This window comes from Corapipo altera, unplaced genomic scaffold (assembly GCF_003945725.1).
Source record: "Corapipo altera isolate COAL_440 unplaced genomic scaffold, ASM394572v1 55, whole genome shotgun sequence".
NCBI classification, from domain to species: domain Eukaryota; kingdom Metazoa; phylum Chordata; class Aves; order Passeriformes; family Pipridae; genus Corapipo; species Corapipo altera.
In genome coordinates, this window is record NW_020884882.1 from 12797603 (window position 1) to 12820210 (window position 22608).

Here is a 22608-nt window from a genome sequence, read left to right on the forward strand (position 1 = left end):
CAGCCGTGCTTGTCAAATCATGTATTTGTAGCTGCACTGAGATTGGAGATTCAAGCTTGAAAACCAGCATGACTTGGGAGTCACTTAGAATTTAAGCATGGGGATTGTGAAAGTCTTATTCAAGGCACAGCACTATACACATAATTATTCCCACCACAGAATCCACCAGTGGAAAGGGTATGGGTGCCTGCTCCGTTAATGTGAGACCAAAAAAAACTCCATGTGTGCGACACAGAGGAGCCCTTCCAGCACAGGGCTGTTTATCTCCTCCTTTAAATAAGATCAACTACCACATCTTAATACAGCAGCTCCTCCTAACAGCTCCTCCCCTACACTGTGCACCCTGATGATGTCTACTCGATATTAAAAGCAACACTGGGGGAAAGACGGGGGCCCGGAGACGTCCCTTTTTCCATCATGTATAATTTGTAAAGCTAGTCAAAAAATAGCAAGCAATTTAGACTGGAATTTTGCCAGCTTGGATATTCATAGCACATGTGATCAAAGAGCAGAATTTGCCAGTCACTGGGAAAACAATCAGGCTCGTAACGTGACTTCCACCGCTGGAGACAGAGCCTGTAAACATCACTATTGATCAGAGCAGAACTATTTTCATCAGGCTGCACCGCTCCGGACATTAAACATCTGCAGACTCAATGCCTACATAAGCTGAAGTTGGGGTAGATAGTTCCAAGAATTTAACATTCCCTGTATATGAGCGATTTTCAAAAGAATAAGCAATTGAAGACACTATGAAATTACACTGAAAAAATGAAGAAAAAGGTATCATAAATTGATTTTGGGTAAAACTCCGGGTTATGTTGCAGCATATTGACATATACAACAAATTAAAACAGCTAATTCATCTTACTACCTTCCACTGATAATTTTTTAATTAAGTTACTTATCTTTATCTACATATTTAAGAATATAGATCTTTCATTATTCATCTCTTAAAGAAAATCAATGTTGTCCTGATTTGCTACAGCCCAAACAAGGGAACAGTATCATCTATGATAAGACTGACTAATAGAAAAATATTTCATTAACTTTATTAGCAAGCCCTAAGAAAACGCTATTTGGCACATTTTCATACTCCTAAAAGTCTGAATTATGAACCAAAAGCTTGACAGTGTTCAGTATGACTAAAATATACATCATGATAATTTTTCAAAATGCTTATAAATAGAAAAAGGAAAAAGTAAAAAACTATTATGACAGCCCAATTAAATGTTTTAGAAAGTTCAGCCCTAATGCTGGGTTATATTATAAATGTCGCTATCGAAAAAGCTTCATATTCTGTTTTTTATTCTTTATTATTTATTATTCTGTATTTTATTTATTAGTACGAGACTGGAAGATAATCTGTAGCACTGGTTAGATGCAAGTGTCTAAATGGCTATCCACTACACAGTTTTGAAATATTTGCACATCAAAACTAACTCTGGTTTTACACTTGGGATTCTAAAGCTTTATAAAAGACACCGTGAAAAGAGTAAACTTGAATCTCAATTTCTGGAGGAAACAGACTTTTTCTAGTCATCTTAAGTGTCCTTTTCTTCTCAAGGTGACCTTAACTTTCAGATTTGTAAAATGGTTTCCTCTTGCATTCAATCCTACTGTGTAATAAGTTTTAAAAATGACTATTTATCTTCTTTAATATATTAGTCATATACAGCAGGAGAAGCCTCTGTGGGAATTTTTGCTATCGAGTTTGCTCAAGCTTAAGTCAATGCTGATTTACAAGATATAACTTACACTTAGTAACAAACAATCATGGATATATTTATTGGAATAACATCATTCCATTCTCCTTCAGCAGCGTGTTCTGTTTATCAGTTGCAATACTATAGATTGGTGGATATTTACAGTGACCGAGGCAATTTGATAGTAATGCTTTTATGTCGCCCATCTTATTGTACTTTTACAAGCCTGAATCGCTGGCATTTGGGAAATAACTAAATCTGATGGTTCTGAAAAATGTAAATGAAATACAAATGAACAGGGCAGGTGTATGTTATATTTATTTCTGAGAAGGGAGAATCGGTGCATTGCTCAGAAACTGCCCATTGCAGAAGTTGTATTTAAGAGAGTTTAAAATTTTTTAGATCTTGCCTTACTAATCATGACCTCAGCTGCTTGCACCGTGTAATGACAATAATGAATAAACATGCTGTGCTTATGAAGAACTAGAACCTAACAAGCTGATCAATTGTTAATTCTATAAAGTGACTAAAACGTGTCTCCACTATCAATAAGTAAATCAGCTTCTATTTGCAGTACTAATGCACCTTGTACACACCCTCCAGCTATCCTGCCCTTCTCTGTAATAATGTAATTATCAGTTTGGTCATATTTAAGTATAACCTGAAGGAGATTTGATATTATTTTGGTCTTGAGGGTGGAAATATAGAAGGAAAAATTGTTTGGGAATTTAAAGAGACATTGCTTTTGTCTGGAGGATGCGGATTTTCCTTTTGCCCTCCAATTAGTTATACAAAATTATTCCTTTGAAAACCAATTATTTTACAGTATTATTTTTAAATCATACAGGCCATTATCAGATAGACATTCCAGAGAAGAAGGCCTTTTTATTATTAATGCCCTTTTGCTCTAAGCATCTGTAACAAAGAATTTGAACAAAAGACAATAATACTCATTAACTGTAACTGAAGATGTTTCTGCTGTAGAAAAAAAAAGAAAGGCATTTAAAATAAAACCAGTTTGACTTTACTCAGTCTTTATTTTTCCTCTTATGGGAGGAAAACACAGAAGGTATATCAGATTTTTAGCCATAATACAATTAAGCATATTCCATATATGCAAATTATAAATAGCTACCTGTCTCCACTGCATTTCCAAGGAAGATTTAGGAGTAACAGTTTATTCATTGCTGAAGAACATGTTCAGGAAAAAGAATGCCTAATACTTACAAAACCCAAGAATTTTGCTTAAATGACACGTTTTCCTTCTCATTCTTACAGCTGTCTGCAAAGACACTGGGTGAATGCAGCTACCTGTTCATCCACCCAAAAACACAACCCATCTGGGGTGCAACCTGCAAGCAAACTGCACCTGGAGCATTCCATAGCTGAATGATACACACTGGCAGGATGAGTAATTGTATTTAAAGTGCTGAACCCTTTTCAGAGCTATAAACAGTAATTATTCTTAAAGGTTTCAGGCTTCTGTGACTATTCTTCTATTGTTAAACTGACATATATACCATAAAAATACATTAGAAACATCTACAGGAAGGAAATGTTCTGGAGGGAAATGCTCTTAAGTATGTGGATAAGCTCAGTACCAATTAATTTCTAACACTTATTGAACTACATGAACCTATTCATTTCTCAGGTGGAAGGTTACACTAATTCTGCCAGAAATTGTCCTGCTTCACCTCAGATCCATCCCTCCATTTCAATTTGGTGTAGAAAAGGAGGGATAGTCCTTTTTACCTAGTATTCTCTTAATAGAAGACAATCAGTGCAGGTTTTTTTTAAGTAATTGTTTCTAAGAAAATTATGTTCTTTTAATGGTCCATGAACAGAAACAGATCTATTACTAAACAAAAGCAGAATGAATCATTTCACCAGCACACCAAAAATATGCGGATAATATAGTGCTAAAATAATTTTTTTTCTTTTTCCACCTTCAGCCCGAGCTAAGCCCAAACACCCATAACTGGTAAGTATTTCCACAGTCAAACTGTTACTCCTGTAGTACCTTTCAGCTAAACAAGCCAATGTCAAATACTCTCCCATGTGCCTCCAAATAATGGGTATTAACTCAAAGGTTCAGAGACACTGTTTAAGGGAGTAACGTAACAGGAATACACACATATGACAATCTTTCTATATTCCACAAAATGACTAATCCTTTGTTTAGATTCAATAACCTATTTTATGTCCGGGTCCACTCACTGCTGTAGATCTGTGTTTGGGGAAAATTTTATAACACTTGACTTCTAACTATGGTGCTTCACAGTCATTAAACTGACAGTGCTCAGCACAAATAGTAATGCAGTGAACACGAGCCTGCCAGACAGTCAGGATCAGGCTTTCACAGCTGCCTGTATTCATGCTGGGACAATTCCAGTGAAACCAGTAAAATGCTCTTGGAGTGAGGCACAGCTGCACATATACTGAGACAAAAAGGTTTAGCTTCATAACATCAGTGCCACCTGACCAATGTTAAATTCACTGGCTTGTTGCATCCTGGTTTTCCTTGGGGAGGAAGCAGTACTGTGGCCCCAGAGCAGAGCAGCCACGACAACCTTCTCTCATGAAGGTTTCCTTGCCTTTTCTAGGAACAGGACAAATGGACATCCTGAGTACAGCCCTGGCATTGCCACAGCCCCTGGCAAGGCCAGAGGAGGAGGTAACAGCAAAGGACAAGACATGACCACTCCTTCCTTCCTAGTAACCCTGTCTGCTGAGCATTTGCCAGTAAACTGGAATTAAACAAGCAAGGAACATGAGCTGCCTGAATGCCCAGTGAAGGGACCATCACCAGCACCCAGAGCTTCTCTATTTTCTTTTCAGAATTATCATAGAATGATACAGGCTGAAAGGGACCGTAAAGTTTCAGCTGCCTCCCCATGGGCAGGGACACCTTCCACTAGCCCAGGTTGCTCCAAGCCCCGTCCAGCCTGGCCTTGAACACTTCCAGGGATGGGGCAGCCACAGCTTCTCTGGGCAATCTGTGCCAGGGCCTCACCACCTCCATCGTGAAACATTTCTTCCTATCATCTAAATTTCTAACACCCTGTAAACCTGCTCTCTTTCAGTTTAAAGCCATTCCCCCTTGTCCTATCACTACATGCCCTCGTAAATTATAGGGAATAGAGTCCCAAAGACTAAATTAAGCAGGGCATAATAACCCCAGTACTTGTGTCATAGAACCGTACCTCCATTAAAGAACTCAACCACACCTGTTTATTAGTTCAAACATAACAAGAACTTTCATTTAGGAGCCCAAGCTGAGTTAATTTTGCCAGGAAATCATAATACAGATGCATTTTATTTTTTCTGAAATACGGCATTTCTCTTCCTGTCTCCAACATTATTAGCATCTTACGGTGGCTTGAATTAAAAAAGAAACATTTATTTTATCACCCTGGTATCAACTCACTGCAATATAACATTTTTGAAACAGGAAAATATCACAGCTTGGCATCATAAATTCAACACAGCAACAAGATAAATCCTTCCCATTAATGTAAACCGCTGTACTTCACAATATATCTGCATCTGCAATGCACTTCTGTTTGCTGATCCGACTATCATAAACACACATAATTCTCATTGAATAATGGAAGCAGCAAAGAAATCCGAGGGTAACTGCTCTCTAGACTAAACCAGCCACAGCCTGGTCCTTCAAACAGATTCACTCATGCAGGGATGTTCCTGCTTTTATATGACAGCATAAAATACCATCATCCCCACAACTGGAATCTACATAACACAGCAAATGACACCGAGGGGCAGTCACTCCTTAATTACACACGCACAGAATGTGTGCTGGAAGTTTTATTAACTCGCAATATATATAAATCCCAGAGATGCATATAGGAGAGACGAGGTACCTTATCAATTAAGGGTTTCTGAATTTCTCACTGAATACCTGAGGTGATGCCGAAATGACTCAGAAAAGAGAGAAACTCATTTAATTTTGTCGAAAAGAAAAATCATTAACCCTTCAGTGCTTCCTACAACAACTCAGTTTCCACCTTTTGCCCTTTACACTGAGATTAACACTCAAACTCGCGCCAAATGGGAATCTGGCACACAGTTTAGGAAATGCAAACACATGAATTAATAACCTGAATTATGCAAATATGAACCCAAAATTTGCGATTTGTTTTAAAAAGCTGAAAGGACTCCTGTTAATTGGTTTATCCATGTCTAGGTATTACTCAAATGCTTCTGGTTTAGTTAGTAGCTTCTTGCAGGTCAGGAAAAAAAAAGCCTACAAAGAGGAGCTAAAGCATCAGAGTTCTTCTCCCTCCTTTATATGGAGAAGGTTTATTGCTTCCAGAACCAGAAACAGGCTGTTTGCAGTTAGACCGTGTCCTTCAGCTCAGAAGGATGTAGCACATGGCTGAGCTGTGCTTGGCAAGCAGCTGGAGAACAGAAATGGGAAAGAGCTCTGCATCGAGGGTCAAGGACTAAGTTCTTTAACCATCTTTTACCATCATGTAACACCAAGGATGGGATTGCTGCCCCTCAATATATTTATCCTTGTTACATCTCACAGCACACGTAACACAACTGTTACTTTAAAAGTGGGAGGGAGAAAACTCGTACTGAGGCTGTGCAGAGGGAAATATCCTTCTAGCAGAAAGGCCTGACCCCACCAGAGTTTTCATTCCATAGATGTTCCCTGTAAAGTGTAACTGAAATTGTAACACAACAGAAGGGGCAATAAAAACAACAGGTCACCTTTGGAGTCACAGAGATACCCAATACCACTTTCCTCGTTTGAGCTTTACTCTGGCATAGTTGTACCAAGTCCGAGAAAATCAGCCTTTCAGCTCACAGCCTTTCCAAAATAACTGCTGGAAAATACAAAATAGAGGAAAACTGGCGAAATCCGCCGTGCTTTGTTCCTCCTTACAAGCCTCTTCAGAATAGCAAAGAGGCTTGAGTGGCACAGTCCGACAGAAATCCCCACTGCTTGCAAGTATTCAGGATGCTTTGCCACTGCAAAGCAGCCCAGCTCGAGCTGCCTGACCTCAGGTGAAAGTGTGCTGTGATCTTCTGATCTGCAGGGCTGGCACCCGCTTCAAAGCAACCGCTTGCATGATGGTTATCACATTTTTCAAAGGGAAAAAGAGATGCTGAAGGAGTTCTACTAGACCTCAAGAAGGGGCAAGGAGTCCCAGGGCCATAAACTCTGAGAGTGAGACGAGGAAAATCCAATACCTTGGATGAAAAGTATTTATATAGGAGAGATCTTTATTCTGAATGTGCTTCCAAAATCCAGGAAAAAATAGGATGCTCGAGGCTCTCCTCAGGAGACTGCAATGAGGCTTAGCACTCCAAGGTACCTTGTTGATCCATATTCATATTGATAGTGAGTTTAAAACAATAAAAGACTGGTCTTGGAGTGTTATTAAAGATTGACATTCCAAACAAAAACAATTTTTGCACCCACAAATTCAAGCTTAGTTCTAGATTGAGCTTACTTTTTTCAACGGCCAACACAGGTGGCAATAAACATAATAATTTTAAGATTTCATAAGAAATTTTATTTTGCTTCAACCTGAGAATTAACTGATTTTCATCAAATATTTTTCCATCAAATGTACATACAAAATATGTACTCTTTTTTTTGTAACACTTGAGGAGTACTGGCCAAATTCTGCTTTTTTCACTCACAGCCTCCTCCTTAATTGGGCAGCTTTACCTGAGAGAGGACAGGAGGTGCTGGCCTTCAATTAATAGAAAGCTGGCATGGGGAGATCAGGAGCTGCTCACACGTACCAGCAACCAGTTGCCAGTTCATATCTAATCCAGAGCAGTCACATCTGGAAAGCAATACCAGGTAACACCTGCACCTGAGCTGTATGACCAGGAGAACTGGTAGATTTAATCTAGTTCTTAGGGGTCTCAGTAAAGTCAATGTGAAACTTTTTATGCAGTTAGAATAATATCCCAGAATTACCAGAGCTGGAGTAGCCTTCTAGGCAGCTGAGGAAAAGGGCCACGGAATAAGTGGCATGAACCCAGACAATCTCTGCACCCTGGCAAGGCAGAAGGCTCTTCAGTGTTGGACTAAAATCTATCACCAAGGCTCTTGTTTCATTTTGCCTGTGTTTTTCTTCAATAATTAGAAGCTTTTTAGCCATCAGAGTACATCAAACCTGTACCTTCCACAAGCATTGAAGTCACTCAGACAAATATATCAAACATCAATATGAAACTAGAAGGGGGGGGGGGAAGAAATCTGCTACAGCATCATCTAAAACATAAGACACTAAGTAATAGCATTAAAAAAAATCTATTTCACACAGATGAAAATCATTACAGTTCTCTAGAGACCCTCTCTCTCTCTGCAGCAACCCGTGTCATTTCCTAGCTGGTAAAAATGTGCCACAGGATATCAAAAGACTGTAACGTTCTTCTAATTTTAATATTCCTCTAATCCAATAATGGCTTGTTTACTGCTTTCTAATTTAAAGGTAATTCATTAGATGTATCCTGTCACGTCTTATTGGCAACGAAGGCGTAAGGATCACACACAACTCTGAGGCATGTCAGTCATGTTGCTAACACTCTGTGTGGGTCCCTCAGTGTAGAGGGCTGTCGATGCAATGGCACTGGCAGGGGAACGTGTGTGTGTGTACCTACATATAAATTACAACCAAAAATGTTAAAAGACTCGAGGGATGAAGTCTGTACGCAAAAAATTTACTCTCAGCATTAATAATTCTGGCAAACAGGTAATATTTAAGGCAATATAAGTGATTTGTCTGCAAATATTTGGGATAGTGGCACAAAGGGTCTTGCACAGCCTGTGGGGAAGCCCCTGGCTGACCTGCAGGGGACTTGGATGAGTCTGCTGTGAATGACGACAGTTAAGGAAACATTAGGCAGAAGAGGCAGCCTGAACTCTGAAATGCACGTTTCAGGAGCCAGACCACGCCAGGCAACATCTGTTGCAATTCTGCAAAAGCCACCCAAGACAGCTGAGTTTTTGAGCAACCCTAGAGCAAAGGAATAGGAACTGAGGCCGAGGGCTTCACACCTGCTAGACCTTGGCAGCATGGAGGCATCGAGGTCTCGGGGAGAAGCACAGCAAGAGCCACAGCAGGGAACACGCGCTCTCCTGCCTCACCAGCCACGGCAGCATCCACCTGGCTGCACGGCTTCCCTCCTCACTCCCCTGGCACGGGGTCTGTGCCAACCTCCATGTGAGCAGCTCTACTCTAAGCAATAAGGCAAAGGAGGCAATTTACTACAGGTGAAACCACTGTGTGCTCAAACATGCTGTTCAGGTAGTTCTTCTGCCACAAGGGCTTAGAACTCTGGCTGTTTATACTCTGTTAGAAATCAGCTCAGTCACATTACCTCCCTCTGTGCCAGGGAACTAATATGTCCATATTCAACAGTCTCTTCCCAAAGAGTGAAACCTTTAACCAACCAGATTAACTACAGACATGAGGCTGTTTAATGAACGGTGACTGTCTCAGAAGAGGACACAAGACCGGGAAATACAGTCACACTATGCTAGGAAACCACCAAACTTGCATTATTCCTTAGGAGCATGGCAGGATCACCACATCAGTTTGGAAGACAGTTTGGGTCAGTACGAGTCCAAACCCATGCCCTCATTGGCTGTCGGTGATGTCATGCCCGTACATTAATCCCCGATGACTGCAGGTTTAACATCACACGTATCACCACATCATCCACTAACGACAATGACCGCTCATCTTGGAGGAAATTACGCGAGCAGAGAACAAAGCAACTTGTTGAAACAGGGAAAGTCGCATCTCTTAAGTGCTTATTTCCAGCTTTTCTTTTGTCAAAGTGAAGTTGCTGGGGTCAGGATATAACACATGCCTCGCTGAAAGGAGAGGGTATTGTTGGAGCCCTCTTTAAAAGAAAGTAAATCCTCGAGATCTCCCACTCAGAAAGATGAAATTGCCAGTGGTGAGAAACCAACTGATCTGGGAAATGAAAGTATTTCAGGAGCCATAAAATCGGTAGCTGAAACTATAAACATTTTTATAAAGGGAAAAAAAAAAAAGAGAGTGGTATTTGCAGACCAAGCTTGTCCCTTTTCTAGCGACACCTCCACCACTAAAATAACGGTGGCAGTAAATGAATTGCGTGCAGACACACTAGTAGGGAGGTATATTTAACTCTAACATCAGTACTTGAGTGTTTCGGACTGACACTCACACAGCCACTCTTCCAGCGCCGGAGCCTGCCCAGCCCGCGGGGTTCTCTCCACACCTGAGAAGAGCAAACACCCCCGACACCTGCGGCACGGGGAGTGCTCGGAGCAGGGGATCCCTCCGCCCCCGGCCGGGCAGCCCGCCAGCCACGCATGGCTTCTTGGGGAACAGCTAAGCCACTGTTAAGCCACCGCACTCCCGGTAATTGCGCTCCGAGACACAAGTTACACGGCAGACGAAGCGATGGTTCTCCCGGCTGCCTCCCCCCGGCGCGGATCACACACACCCCGCCCGGGACGCGCAGAACCGACCACCAGCCCCGGCAGCGGTGGGGACACAGCCCAGCCCAGCCCCTCCCGGACGGGAGCCCCAGCTCCGGCCCGGCCCCGCATCGAGCCCCAGCCCGGGCAGCAGGAGGGGATCCCCGGCCCCAGCCCCGCACCTCCCGGCCCCCGGCCCCGCTCCCCGGTACCGCTCACCTGGCCGCCGTCTCGTCCGAGGAGCGGCTGCGGAGGCAGGAGCGAGGTGCGGGCAAGGGGGAATCACCCACGAGGGAGCGGGGAGCGCACCCGGCGTTCAGGCTACCGGGAGGATTCTCCGCACAGACTCCCGCACGTAGCGGCGCATCGCCCAAAGTGGCTTCGGAACTCCCCTCCCACTCCTCCTCAGAGACGGGGTTGGAAGCTCAGTGTCACGGCTTCGCTGCCTCTCCCACCTCCGCTCCCCCCGTACCTGACCCCGCCGCGCACGGCGAGCGCAGAGCCAGCGCTGCTCGGGCGAGGTGCCCTCTCCTCCCTCCCTCCCTCTCTTCCTCCTTCCTTCTCTCCCTCCCTTCCTCGGCTCCGGGCAGCGGGATGCTGCCAGGGAAGATCGCGCTGCCTTCCAGAGGCAGAGCCCTCCCTCAGCCCGGGTTTTTAGCCGCCTGACGGAGCCCTGACCTTATTTCAGTATCCGAGTGGTCGCTGCTCAGCCGAGGGAAGAGACAGGAGATGTTTTCTCGCTCGCAGCCGGACCGGAGTTCGCAGCATCTTTGGGAGGCAGCCGCAACTTGAGACGGGTGCGGGGGGTCAGGGCCACAACCTCCCCCCTCCTCTTACCGCATGTCTGATCGCTGCTGCCCCTACCCCACAGTCCTGCGCGTTATCAATAAATCATCGCCTTCACAAATTTAGTTTAAATAGGAAAAATGAAAGATGGTGTTTCCCTGGCTACAAAGCCGGGGTCACTTCAACAGCTTTTCCAGCAGCCACTGGGAAACGGATTCTGCTTCTTGCTCTGCCGCTGACTCTGTGCAACCTTTATCACCTCACCTTACACCCTCAGTTTCTCCCGTAGCTCTGGTGCTTGCCTAAACAGTGATGTCCAAATACGTGCTTCTGTGGGAGTCGTGAATTTAAATATGTATAGAGTCCCGTTTCTGTGAGAGAGGGCAGTGTCTCACCGTTAGTGACCGTAGGGCTCAGTGCAACAGTAGGTTCACCTCGGCTATATTACCTGAATCCTGGTGTGATACAAACCATCATCCTCCTGGACAAACATTCCTCAAATTGGAAGAACCACTGAAAAAACGCCTTGTGGAACAGGGCAGGCTACTTTGATCACAGGAAATCACTCGTTGGCTGCTGCTGTGGAATTGCATATTGCCTTTCAAGTTGTCTTTGTGCAACTTCTCTAGTGCACATGTGAAAAACAGTAAAAATCTCAGCAGCTTTCACACCACCATTCATTGTAAATTAATAATACAGGAGCAGACTCTCACATCCTGGATAAATTCATTTAGCCTGAAAGAAAGGATCCATATCCCCTTAGCTCTCCCTCATCTCATGTTAACACAACTCAGCTATGCTCTTTTAATCAACAAGAGTTATGATACAGTCAAATATCCATCTCATTCCTTACATAAGGAGCTGTCACCTTCTTGCCTACTGCTCCTGGCATTTAACACCCCTCCAGACCTCTAGTGAGCCTAGAAATGGGGACACAGAAAAGGCAGAGAGAGGAGGGAGCTCCAAGGTTGCATAAAGAAATGTGAGAAGTAGATCTGGGGGAAAGGGAGAGAGCTGGATATACGGATGGGAAAGGGAATGATTTAGAGGACAGGAGACAGAAATCAGCAGAAAAAAGGTCTGGTCTTTCTACCTGGAGTACAATTTGTTGAAAGTAGACTGGTCAGGACATCAGACAGGGATTACATAGGATCAGCACCCCCTGGTATGTGGAGATAGAGCAGTTTACCAGCTGTGGGTGCTCTTACAAGTGGGTTGCTGAGCCACAGAGGACAGGAGTTCACAGCTCTCCCTGGCCTGGTGCTGTCCTGTGCTCACATTTCCTTCCACAACCGCCATCCCTTAGTCTCAGTTTTCCCATCCAGACAATAGAGGCAGCCACATTTCTTGTGCAGCATTGCTGTCAAAATGAATTAAGAGGTCCAAAGAGTACTTTGAAATGCAGATATTATGCTCACTGGTTTTAATGCCTCCAAAGCGGTCTCCAGATATCTCTAAATCCTCAGGATATCCCTGATCAATTCCTGTTTTACAGATGAGGAAGCCAAGCAGAGGGACGGATGCTTTAGTCCATCTCTTTTATGTCGGGTTCTGAGGGTCCCCCTGACCTTGCCGTGGCTCAGGTTCCCAGTTGTTGGCTCACAGTGTCCAAGCCCCATCCAAAGCCACATTTTGCTGATGACACAGAACAAGCATCACAGATGTAGAGCCTTCATACCTGGCTACTAACTCCCTATAAAGCTATTTCCTTTGAGAGGTCAACACCCAGGCTTGAGCTCCCATCCCCTCCACCTGGTGTGATTCACATATTTATGGCATCCACTGTGCCCTGCAGGACCCCCTTCCCAGAAAGCTCGGGCACTGTGGGGCTGAACTGTATTCTCCTTGCCTTTGCAGGTGTACTGGGAAGGAGCAGGACACGGGAGCTTCTAGTCCCCAGGCCTGTGATCAAATTATCTCTCCCTCTGTCACACATCCTAATCATCACAGCTGGCAGTCATGCCAACAATATTAACGCTGCTGAGTAGCTTTCAGTTTTGCAATTAGCAGTGTTTTCTGCTTCCCTCAAATAAAAAATAGGCTTGTACTTCTTAACACTGCATGAACGATACAGATACATTCAAGGCCCGTGTTAGTGTCTTGTTGAGATGAACCAACATTAGAAGTGCTGGAGAGATTTTAAATCTTTTGGAGATTAAAACGGTTACAAAGTTTATTATTTCTAAACATGTTTATCCTGCCTCGCTTTTTTGTTTCCAAAATTAGGCAAAGCACAGTTTAAATAAACAACTATTGTACTATTAAACATTGATTAAAGAAAAGGATTCCATTTAAATTATTAAGTGGTAAGATAAAAAGCATCCCTTCTCTTTTGTACGCTACTTTATTCAGAAGTCAAACTTCTGTAGTCTCACTGAATGCTAATGAGCAGCATAATAATGCACAAGGGCAAGAGGGGGCTGAGTAATTAAAAACAGAGGCCAGAAATCAAAGGGCTTGAAATACACTTACCAAAATAATTCAATTATACATTAGAAACCTGGGATAATCGAGACACATCCCACAGTTTCATTCATCATTATGCCCCAATTTAATATCTCTGCTGGTTTGGTGAACACAGGAAGCAGCAATTGGGACTTTCATGTGTGAGGCCTCAGCTGAAGAGACAAAGGCAACGTGCACTCAGGTCCCATCCTCATCACTCTGCACCTTGAAAATGGCTTCACTTGACTGAGAATATTCTCAATTATCTGAGTTAGGGAAATATTTTTGGTCACCAGCTATTTCTGTACTTGTTGAATATTCCTTTTTTTCTCTGGGTTTGCAATTAATTAATACAAATCTCCACACCCACCATTTTATCTTCCCTATAAGTCCACCTCCCACCTCTCTCCTTGGCTTCACCTTTTCCTGTGGCTTCAGGCTTTCCTGGTGGTCCACAAAAACCTCTACCAAGCAAAGCAGTGGGCAGGTTTGTTCAGCAAACCGTGTATTTAACTGGGATGGCATCATGGGACTCTCAGGTTTCCACGCAACACAAGCTGGGTCAAAAAATCCTGATGTAGCTTTGCAATGTCACCACTTTTATGAGCCAAGGAGTCCCAGAACAGCTTCTAGTCTCCAGGATAGCAAAAGGGGCTGTAACATTTTTAGGAAATTCCAGCGGCACATTATAAAACAAGGAAAAAAGAAACGGTTTGATCTCGTTCAGTGACTTTGGAGATCGACAGAGGATTTATGTTATTTTGCCTTGATGCAATAAGCAATGATCAAACTTAGTCCCACTGCACTGGCAACAGCTTAATGGAGGGACCTGTAAGTGGTGCATTGTCAAGAACCATGGAAAAACCAGAAAAACTGAACAGGAGGTTCCAGCTGACAAAGGAGAGTACTGTGTTCAAAAAGTTTGCAAATGCACAAATTGTTACCTCAGTTCTGGTACATAATTAAGGCAAAACCAGGTGAAAAATGTTGGAAATAACCCATTTCAGAAAAAAAAAAAATCAGAAGTTTCAAGAAACCTAACACTCAATTGCACTCAGCTTCCTGAGGAATTAGTCTCATTGTCTTTTTATAATTTTTAAAGATTTAAGCACAGAGACTACTAGTTGTCTCTAATGAGCAATGAAGTCAAACTAAACACTGCTGTGCTCCACGAGGTGAGAGGAGACCATAGGCCAGCACAGGTCACCATATTAAATGGTGACAAAGGGAAACAAGAATCTCAGGTCAGGCTTTCCAAAACTAGGGGTCTTAATTAAAACAAAGGTTATGACTTCAGCAGTTGGGTGCTCTTTAGCACAGTCCCAGCTATTACTGAGCTCTGCTGCATCTTCCACTCAGAACAAAACAAAGGGCTGCATGTGAAGAGCGAGGGAGCTTCAGCCAGTGCATGACAGCAGCTAATGTGGATATCTCCAAATTTCCCCAGGCCTATCAGCCACATCTTCCTCAGGCAGAAACAAAACTCTCTTTGAGATGATTTGGCTTCCCCCAGAAAAAAAAAAAAAAACAAAAAAACAAAAAATCACATTCCCTTGTTAAAAGGAGGATCATTAAAACAAACAAATCAGCCCATAATGTGAGTGGAGCAGTGTTTGCCAAAGGAGGAGAGGGAAATGTGCAAGTAAAGATAGATATAATTTCAACATACAGTGAGTTAGAGAGCTCATTTTTTCCTATTTTTCCCATTTTCCCAATGATGAATTCATTTTTAGAAGAGAAGACACTAACCTGCACATTTCTTGATTTTGCAGAGGGAGTGACTGACAGGGGGGAGCTGTACATGGGGGCAGAGCATGAGCTACACCAGAGCCCCACTGCTCAATATTCATTTCTCAAGTTTGTGGTTGAAATACTCTAATAGATATCTTAGTGACATCCTCTTCCGAGAAACAGTCCAGGGCAGTAATTCTGACAGGACAAGTCAGCTGTAATGAATCTCTTTCCTCAGCGCAGATGGGGCCTCGCTTTACTCACATGCATGGCTCCTTCCACTTCCTAAGACTACATGGAGACAAGAGAAAGTAGCTCTGGCCTCTTATCTTACCTGCCTTAAACAATATAGTGGAAATCAATACATGAACTTCATTTTCTTTAAATATGCAATTACATGGAATAGATTACAGAAGTGACAAAACCCAGAACAACTCCACAAACACAGAGCTGGGCTCTGATTTCTATCAATACAAGATGAAAGTTGTGTAGTTGCTCATTTACAGCTCAAAGCTGCGTTATTTTCCCTAACTCAGGCTATATTGGTAGTCATCTGAACTCTGTAAAGCAGAAATATCAAGCCATCTTGATATTCCTTCCCCAGTAAATAACGATTTACAAAGGAGGGGAGGAAATCTCCCTTCCCCTCCCTCTTTCAATTCATTAAGTTCAACTGTGATAACCAGTGAGGCATACAGGAAAGGGTTAGGTATCTCGGCCTCTGAATATTTAATTTAGGACTAAATGTAATGCACAGCATCCTCACTCCCTTGGGAGTTCAGCAGCCAATATGCCAATGAATATATCCTGACAATAGTGATTTTTTCTGCACTTTGGAGGCATGAGTGACATTTGCTCACCACATATGTTGCATCGGATGCTGAGGTCTACACTTGTGAGAAATTAATCAGAATCCATCTGTTTCCTTCTCATCCTGGACAATTTCATTACAACTTAACCAAAGATTATAGGATTCCCATGTCTGTGTCCCCAGCCCCCAGCCCAGTCTTGGTGTTTCCACACTGAACGATTAAAGCTGCTTAGTTTAAGTAAGGTCAGAATCAATCTTCCTTCCTGCTGGGAAAAGCATAATGCTCATGAGTAGGGTCCAAAATCTGCTCTAAATTACATGTAGGTAAATCCAGAATATCCCTACTGAACCATGGGGGTTTAGATTTATCATGGAGAAGGATGCGGACCTTGATCTTTCAATGCATGTTTCTGGTGGCTGATTTTGAACGACTTCAGGCTCAAAATGACATAAAGTCAATTCCTGCAGGTCCTTTGTTATGTTTTCATTTACCTGCCCAGGTGATGAGCAGAGGGATGACTCAACCCTTCTGTGGGGCTGGGAGATACTGTGCCACTGTTGGGAAAAGTGCTCTGTCTTAAAATACTCCCTGTACTTACAGAGACAAGTTCCTTGCTTATCTCTTATTTACCAGTACTTCCTTAATTCAGTTTAATAGCACGGGAGAACTGGACATAAAAATTGCTTGGACTCTGGTCTATAATGCCAAATTTTGCACACTGATGGATGAATATCTTAAAAAGTGGGGCTTTCTGAGAGTTCTTTGGACAAGGCACAAACGGCAGAGAAAACTCCAAAAGCACAGACATCCATAGGAATCTGTTTCCCAATTGCTTGCTGACAGTTGCAGCCAAGCCTGTAAATGTGAGGTTTCTTGAACAACAGAAAAGCCAAAAACATGAACCCAAAAGTGAGGTTTTCATTACTGAAACCACGGACAGAGAGATATGGACTGGGATGGCTGGGAAAGCCCAGTAAAGAGGGAAATGAACTCCAGTGATAAGGAGCAGCTGTAGCACCCAGGGTCTAGATGTCCAGGAGGCAAAACCTGATACAGGGGATCCAGACTGCACACAGGGATGGCAGGGCCCAAAAACTTTCTGCCACTTACCTGTGAGTGCTTTGGCTGCTCAGCCTGTGTACTTTGAGGGTACTTGGAGACACGAGGTTTTCCAGCAGCTTCAGCAGCTCCTCCTTGGAACACCTCTTCCAGTCGTGACTGGTCCCACGGTGCCACTCGAGGTCGAGATCCTGTGCTGAGAGGTGGTAGAGAGCAGGTGCTGGTCCCTCTGAGCACTGAGCTGCTGGGCAGGAACAGCAGGACCCCAACAGGGTTAATGTGGTTGCCCTAAACTAGGCAAACACCCTCCAGCACTGCAGCTTCCTGGGCACCAACCCCAAAACCTGAGCGTGCTGGCAGCAGGAGAGGAAGGAGACAAGCAAGCAAAGCTGTGCAGGGCCGGCCAGGAAAAGCAGCTTTGAAAAACAGCTTGTGGCAATGAGACCTCGAGCAAAGAAATTCATCCAGCTGTGGGGAGGTGGAATCTGAAGGCAGATGAGATGTGCAAAGCAAAACACCACTCAGCAGCCTGAGACAGGAACCACACGAAGCCCCCTGACCCCGCTCAGAGCCGAGCTGCCTTCCCCACTTCTCACAGCCATTATTCCAGCTGACTTGCAGATACCCGAAAGTTATTTTTGAAATGAAGGTGCATCCAGATCGGGCTGTCACAGCCTGTCTTTTCAATCAGGAGCTACTTGATCAGATGCTTTTTTTGCTGTAACATAATCACATGATACCAGGGCTTTAAACAGGACCTATATTCCAGCTCCAGTGCTGGATACTTCCTTGCCAGAAAGATATCAACACATTGGAAGATAGCTATAAAAGAAAAGAGAGATCTTGCATAAATTATCTTACGCTATTTATAGACATGGATAGCAGTCTATCCATGGGACCATCTGCTAATCTGTGTCCCATGGCAATTAAAGTCAACATTTCACCATATCTTCTCCATCAAGGGCTGAGATTATGCACTGAACTCTTTTTTTGTGCAACACCAACCTTACATCTGTGCTGTTTAGCATCTCTTTCCAACTTTCCATACCACTTCCCATATCCACTCTGTGAGTGTCTGCTACAAGAAAGGAAAAACTCAAGTGAATTATTTGTATTAATATGTAGTAAAAGGGCTAGTAGGTGACAAAGGCTATATTTAATTTGTTGGTTCACAAGAATTTCTCTGTTTCAATAAAAAGAAAACAGACATTATGCACTAAATTAATGGATTTATATATTTGATACAAAGTGATCTTCATATATGTTAGTCTTTTCAGTGCTCCTTGTTATAAATAAACCACATAGATTTTCAGAAGTGACTTATGATTTTAGACACTATGTTTTTAATCATCCAACCCAGTATGCTTCCAAAAATTGTCCAAAACCTGTGAGAAGACCTCTCACAATCTCATTTTCTTCAAGGAAAGCTGGAAACCTAAAATAAATGGCATCCAAACATTTTGTTTTAGAAAACACATAAAGACAAAACCCAACTGTGCTTAATGTATAGTTTGTCCATATTATAGATATAGAGAATTTTCTGAAGTAACTTAAAGGCTTGAGTCCTACTGCCTTGTTCTGCATCTTTTTATACACAACACATTTTTATTACTCCATGTAATTTTAATAATTTATACTGGCACCATCACTTTAGCAATTGCATTCACTACATTTAGCAACAGGAGTTACTACAAAAGCAAGAAAGAAAATACAGAAGATTCGATTAGCAGGAAGATTTGCAGAAAGGTAACCGTGCAGCAGGGTTCCTGCTCAGGCAAAAGATATTATTTTACAGAAATAATTACAGAAATACATGTTTCATGGACACTAATACATTTGGTTAATTAAAAAAAAAAAAAAAGGCTTTCTTGGCTAGTGAGTTGACCAGTTACACAAATAAGAACTCAAGCAATTCTTCACCTTTGTCACAGCTGATACTACAAAAAGCTTCTTTTCTTCCAGCTGTGTTGGGATGTGTGTGTGAGAGAAAGAAATGGAGATGTTAAGCAGTGATACAACCAAACATTATCCCATTGTTGGTCTGAAACTTACTGCAGTCACAAGACAATTAGAAGTTATGTGAGCACAGAGCTTTCCACAATTTATGCTGCCTGAGCTGCTCTGTGTGGGAATGATCACGTCCCAGACCTCCCACTCCCCTCCCTCTGGTTTTCCTTTCCATCAAAGGATACAAAAACTCTGAGAATGAAGAGGCTTCACATCCATGACTGTCTTCCCACAGGTCCAAACTCTCTGCTAAAAACCTAAAGGTTATTATTCAAAGTCCTAGAGGAGAAAAATCGGTGTAATGCCTTTCCTCAGCATCTAAAAAGACATAACAGACCATTACTGACTACGGATATAAGATACACAGAGTATACCAGGGCATAGATGTAAGTATTTGTGGAGAGGTTTTAAAGCCATTGTTGTCCATTTTTGCACATTAAAACCCACAAAGAGTTTTATTTAGAGCACTAAATACTTTCATTTCTCTCTGGCTGGATTTTTGGCTATTAAAATATTCATCATGCACTCCAAGAATCTTGATGCCAAGTATTTATTTTATTTTTTATAACCTTTTAAATAGTTTCTTTAAAATACCTTCAGGTGTACACATTGCTCTTTAAAAAACACTGAAATAAGAATTTATTTTAAAACAGCGAGAAATGAGGCATCAGGAGCTGCTGAGACCTCAGTACAACAAAGGGGTGGATTCCACAAAATTCGGTGCTAAGGGGAGACAGAAGGGGTATTTTTTCAAAGTTGAAAGTTTCCAATGTGAAAATTCTTCAGGTTTCACATAAGAAGATGTAATTTTCTGTTGCCAAATAGCGGGAGGGGTGGGGGGAAGTCTTCTACAAAAGGGATATTTGCGTCAAAACCTCCCATCTGGATTTCCTTTCAGATGGACAATATTTTTTGTGAGGCAGGTGGCTGGCACTGAGAAAAATCACTATTTTCTGTTTGAAAATTTCCCTCTCTTTTGCCTAACAGGAAACCCCTGGCCCTGAAATGATACTTGCAGGCAGGGGGCTGACATGGCAGTGGTGCTGCTGCTCTCCCTGCAATACCAGATCCGTGCCTCCCACTTCCTAACACAGCCAAATGGGGAGCTGCTCCCAGCTCCTGCTCCAGGCAGCCTGGGGTAGTCAGTGTGGAGCAGCCCAGGCTGTGCTTGTCAGAGACAATGACAGAGCTGCCCTTCCTGAGGTGAATATTGACTCTTGTTGCCCAGAAGAGCAGTGGATGCCCCATCCCTTGATGTTCAAGGCCAGGCTGGAGGGGGCTCTGAGCAACCTGGTCTAGTGGAAGGCGATCCTGCCCATGGCAGGGTGGGTTGGAACAAGATGGAACAACCCAAACCATTCAGCGATTCTACAATTCATTCTCTGATTCTATGACTGTCGTGCAGTGATGCACAGGGTGTGCCCCTGCAGCCTGCTGGCCCTGCACACTTGGCACAGGGGCAGGAGGGGTCACGTGCCAGCAACGGGGATCTCCTATCCGCAGTGATGGGATCTCCTACCCACAGGGGTGGGATGAAGGGCACGGATGCTGCAGCACCATCAGTGGTAGCAGCTGGGCCTGTAGCTCACAAGCTCATCTCAGCACTCTTTCCTGGTCAAAAGATCAGCAGCGCCACAGAGGCTCAGCCCACCTTGTCCTGTAGCTTTTGGGATGGTGGCAAATCAGGCACATTCTGTCTGGGAAGATGCCTTGGATGGAGCCTCTGACAGAGACCATAGCCAGGGCTGGCTCAGACGCCTTCACACCCTGGGACGTGCTGCTCCTCACCCTGCAGCCTCCTCAGCTAGAGATGCTGAATGTGATCAAATGCAATTTGGCAGCTGTGAAGCTCAGTTACAAACTGCCTGGGAAGAGATTACCTTCGGCTTCCAGAACATTTCTTTTAATCTGAAGAGAAGCAGACACCTCCCCTCTCCTCCCCATGAAGCCTCTGCTTTATGCATGGAGTCAACCTCATTCTCAACACCACATTTTGAACCATTATGTTCCCCTCTATATTCCCACATGGGATTTAATTTCTTCCGTGTGGGGAAAAAAAAGATATTTTAACTGTCCTTCCTTCTGTTTCTTCTCACAGAGAAAGGAGTCAAAGGGTGAGATGCAAACCTGAAAAATTATACCACACTTTTACCGACTGCTTTGGTATCTCCTCCAACACCACTGTGTCCACCAGGGCTCCTCAGAGGACATGGGTATGTTGCATCTTCAGGTGATTTCTTACAGAATTTGTGCCATTGCTTCTCTTTCCAAAGGGCTTTCATTCTGCATCTATATAAATATAGAAAGCAGAAGATAATGTTTACCACCTGTATTCTCTAAGGAGCAAGGGATGTGCTCGTACATAGTTATTCCACCTGTCTTGTTTTCTCTCACAGACACCAAGATTAATGAAAAAAGGCAAGTAAGACTGCATTTGTAGACACTGACTACATGATTACTGAACACAGAGCTTAACACTGAACGTCTGGGTCATTTAAAAGGTGACATGCATTTGTGAGGAAACACATTTAGTTTATTTATGGACGAGAGAGGGACACAGTGGATCCACTACATCATAGGCTTCCCAAGAAAAACGCTCCAGTCAAGGCAGAGTAAGTGAAAACATCCCACAACTGGGGAGGAAGATTATTCTTTTTCAACAAATTGTTGGTTCTCTGACATATTAGCTTAATGGATTAAATAACTTTTACTCCAACATGACCTCCTATTTCCACAAACAAGTCTCTTACCTTTACCACATTTATTTCCCACAAACTCTTTGATTTTCATTTAGTGTCTACCTAAAAGGCTAAGGACCCAGGCACTCCACTCAGTTGCACTGACATTATCTTTTAATTAGCAGAGGTCACTTAATGCTTTTAGTACAATCAACAGTTGCTTTCTTTCCTTGATCAACTACAAGAGCATCACGGTTAATGCAGACTGATTAAAACCTGAAAATCCTTTAGCATAGAAGTATCTCAGGACAAGTATAATCAAGCTATTGCACATAGACCATTTTCCTTGACAGCTTTGATTCCAGCACCACCAGGAAGAACAATCCAGCACCTGTGGGTAAATGGCTTCTCTTTCACTGTGGGTCTCACCAGAGACCTGCAAAAGCCATGGGTGAAATTAATCCCCAGGGCCACCTCCAGCTGCATGTGTTTGACATCCATGGAGTGTTTCCAAAACCTTGCCTCAGAAGAGGGAAAACTAAAATTAGGTCTCACATGTGATTGATAAGTGATAAACAAAGTTCACACTGGAGAGATTTACACAGCTCCCTGCTCGGCATTGCAGCTGAAAGCACATATAAAAAATTGGGACTCATCATTTAAAGTCTTGCAAGTATAAATCAGTCTCCTCACACTTAGATGAAGCTGGGATCCTTGCCTGATTTCAGCAGAGAAAGACCTATTGGGTGTTTGGTAGGGAAAGACTTGTCTGAAGTGAACAAGTTTTTTGGGGATAGGGACTATGTTCAGTTCAAGACAGTGGCAAATCTTCTACTTCAGAGTCACCTGCCCTGTTAAGAGACAGATTTAAAAGCTAGAGGCAAACAGACTGGGCTACTGTCTCCAATGCCTAATAGTATAGT

General features: G+C 43.1%; 1 protein-coding gene across 5 annotated transcripts in view; it reads right to left on the bottom strand.

The window, feature by feature from the left end:
• The window catches only part of FAM19A4 (family with sequence similarity 19 member A4, C-C motif chemokine like), a 79739-nt gene extending 61037 nt beyond the window's left edge, over positions 1-18702 (bottom strand). The window contains exons 1-3 of one of the 5 annotated variants that reach the window (XM_027640808.1): positions 18006-18702; positions 17759-17822; positions 17052-17241 (exon numbers count right to left, since the gene is read on the bottom strand). The gene's annotated coding sequence lies outside the window, so the exon portion shown is untranslated. Of the gene's footprint in view, positions 1-10386; positions 10530-11004; positions 11083-17051; positions 17420-17758; positions 17823-18005 lie in introns of those variants that run through there. The other 4 variants (XM_027640811.1, XM_027640810.1, XM_027640809.1 and 1 more) reach the window with 4 other exon arrangements.
• Positions 18703-22608: the final 3906 nt, after the last annotated feature.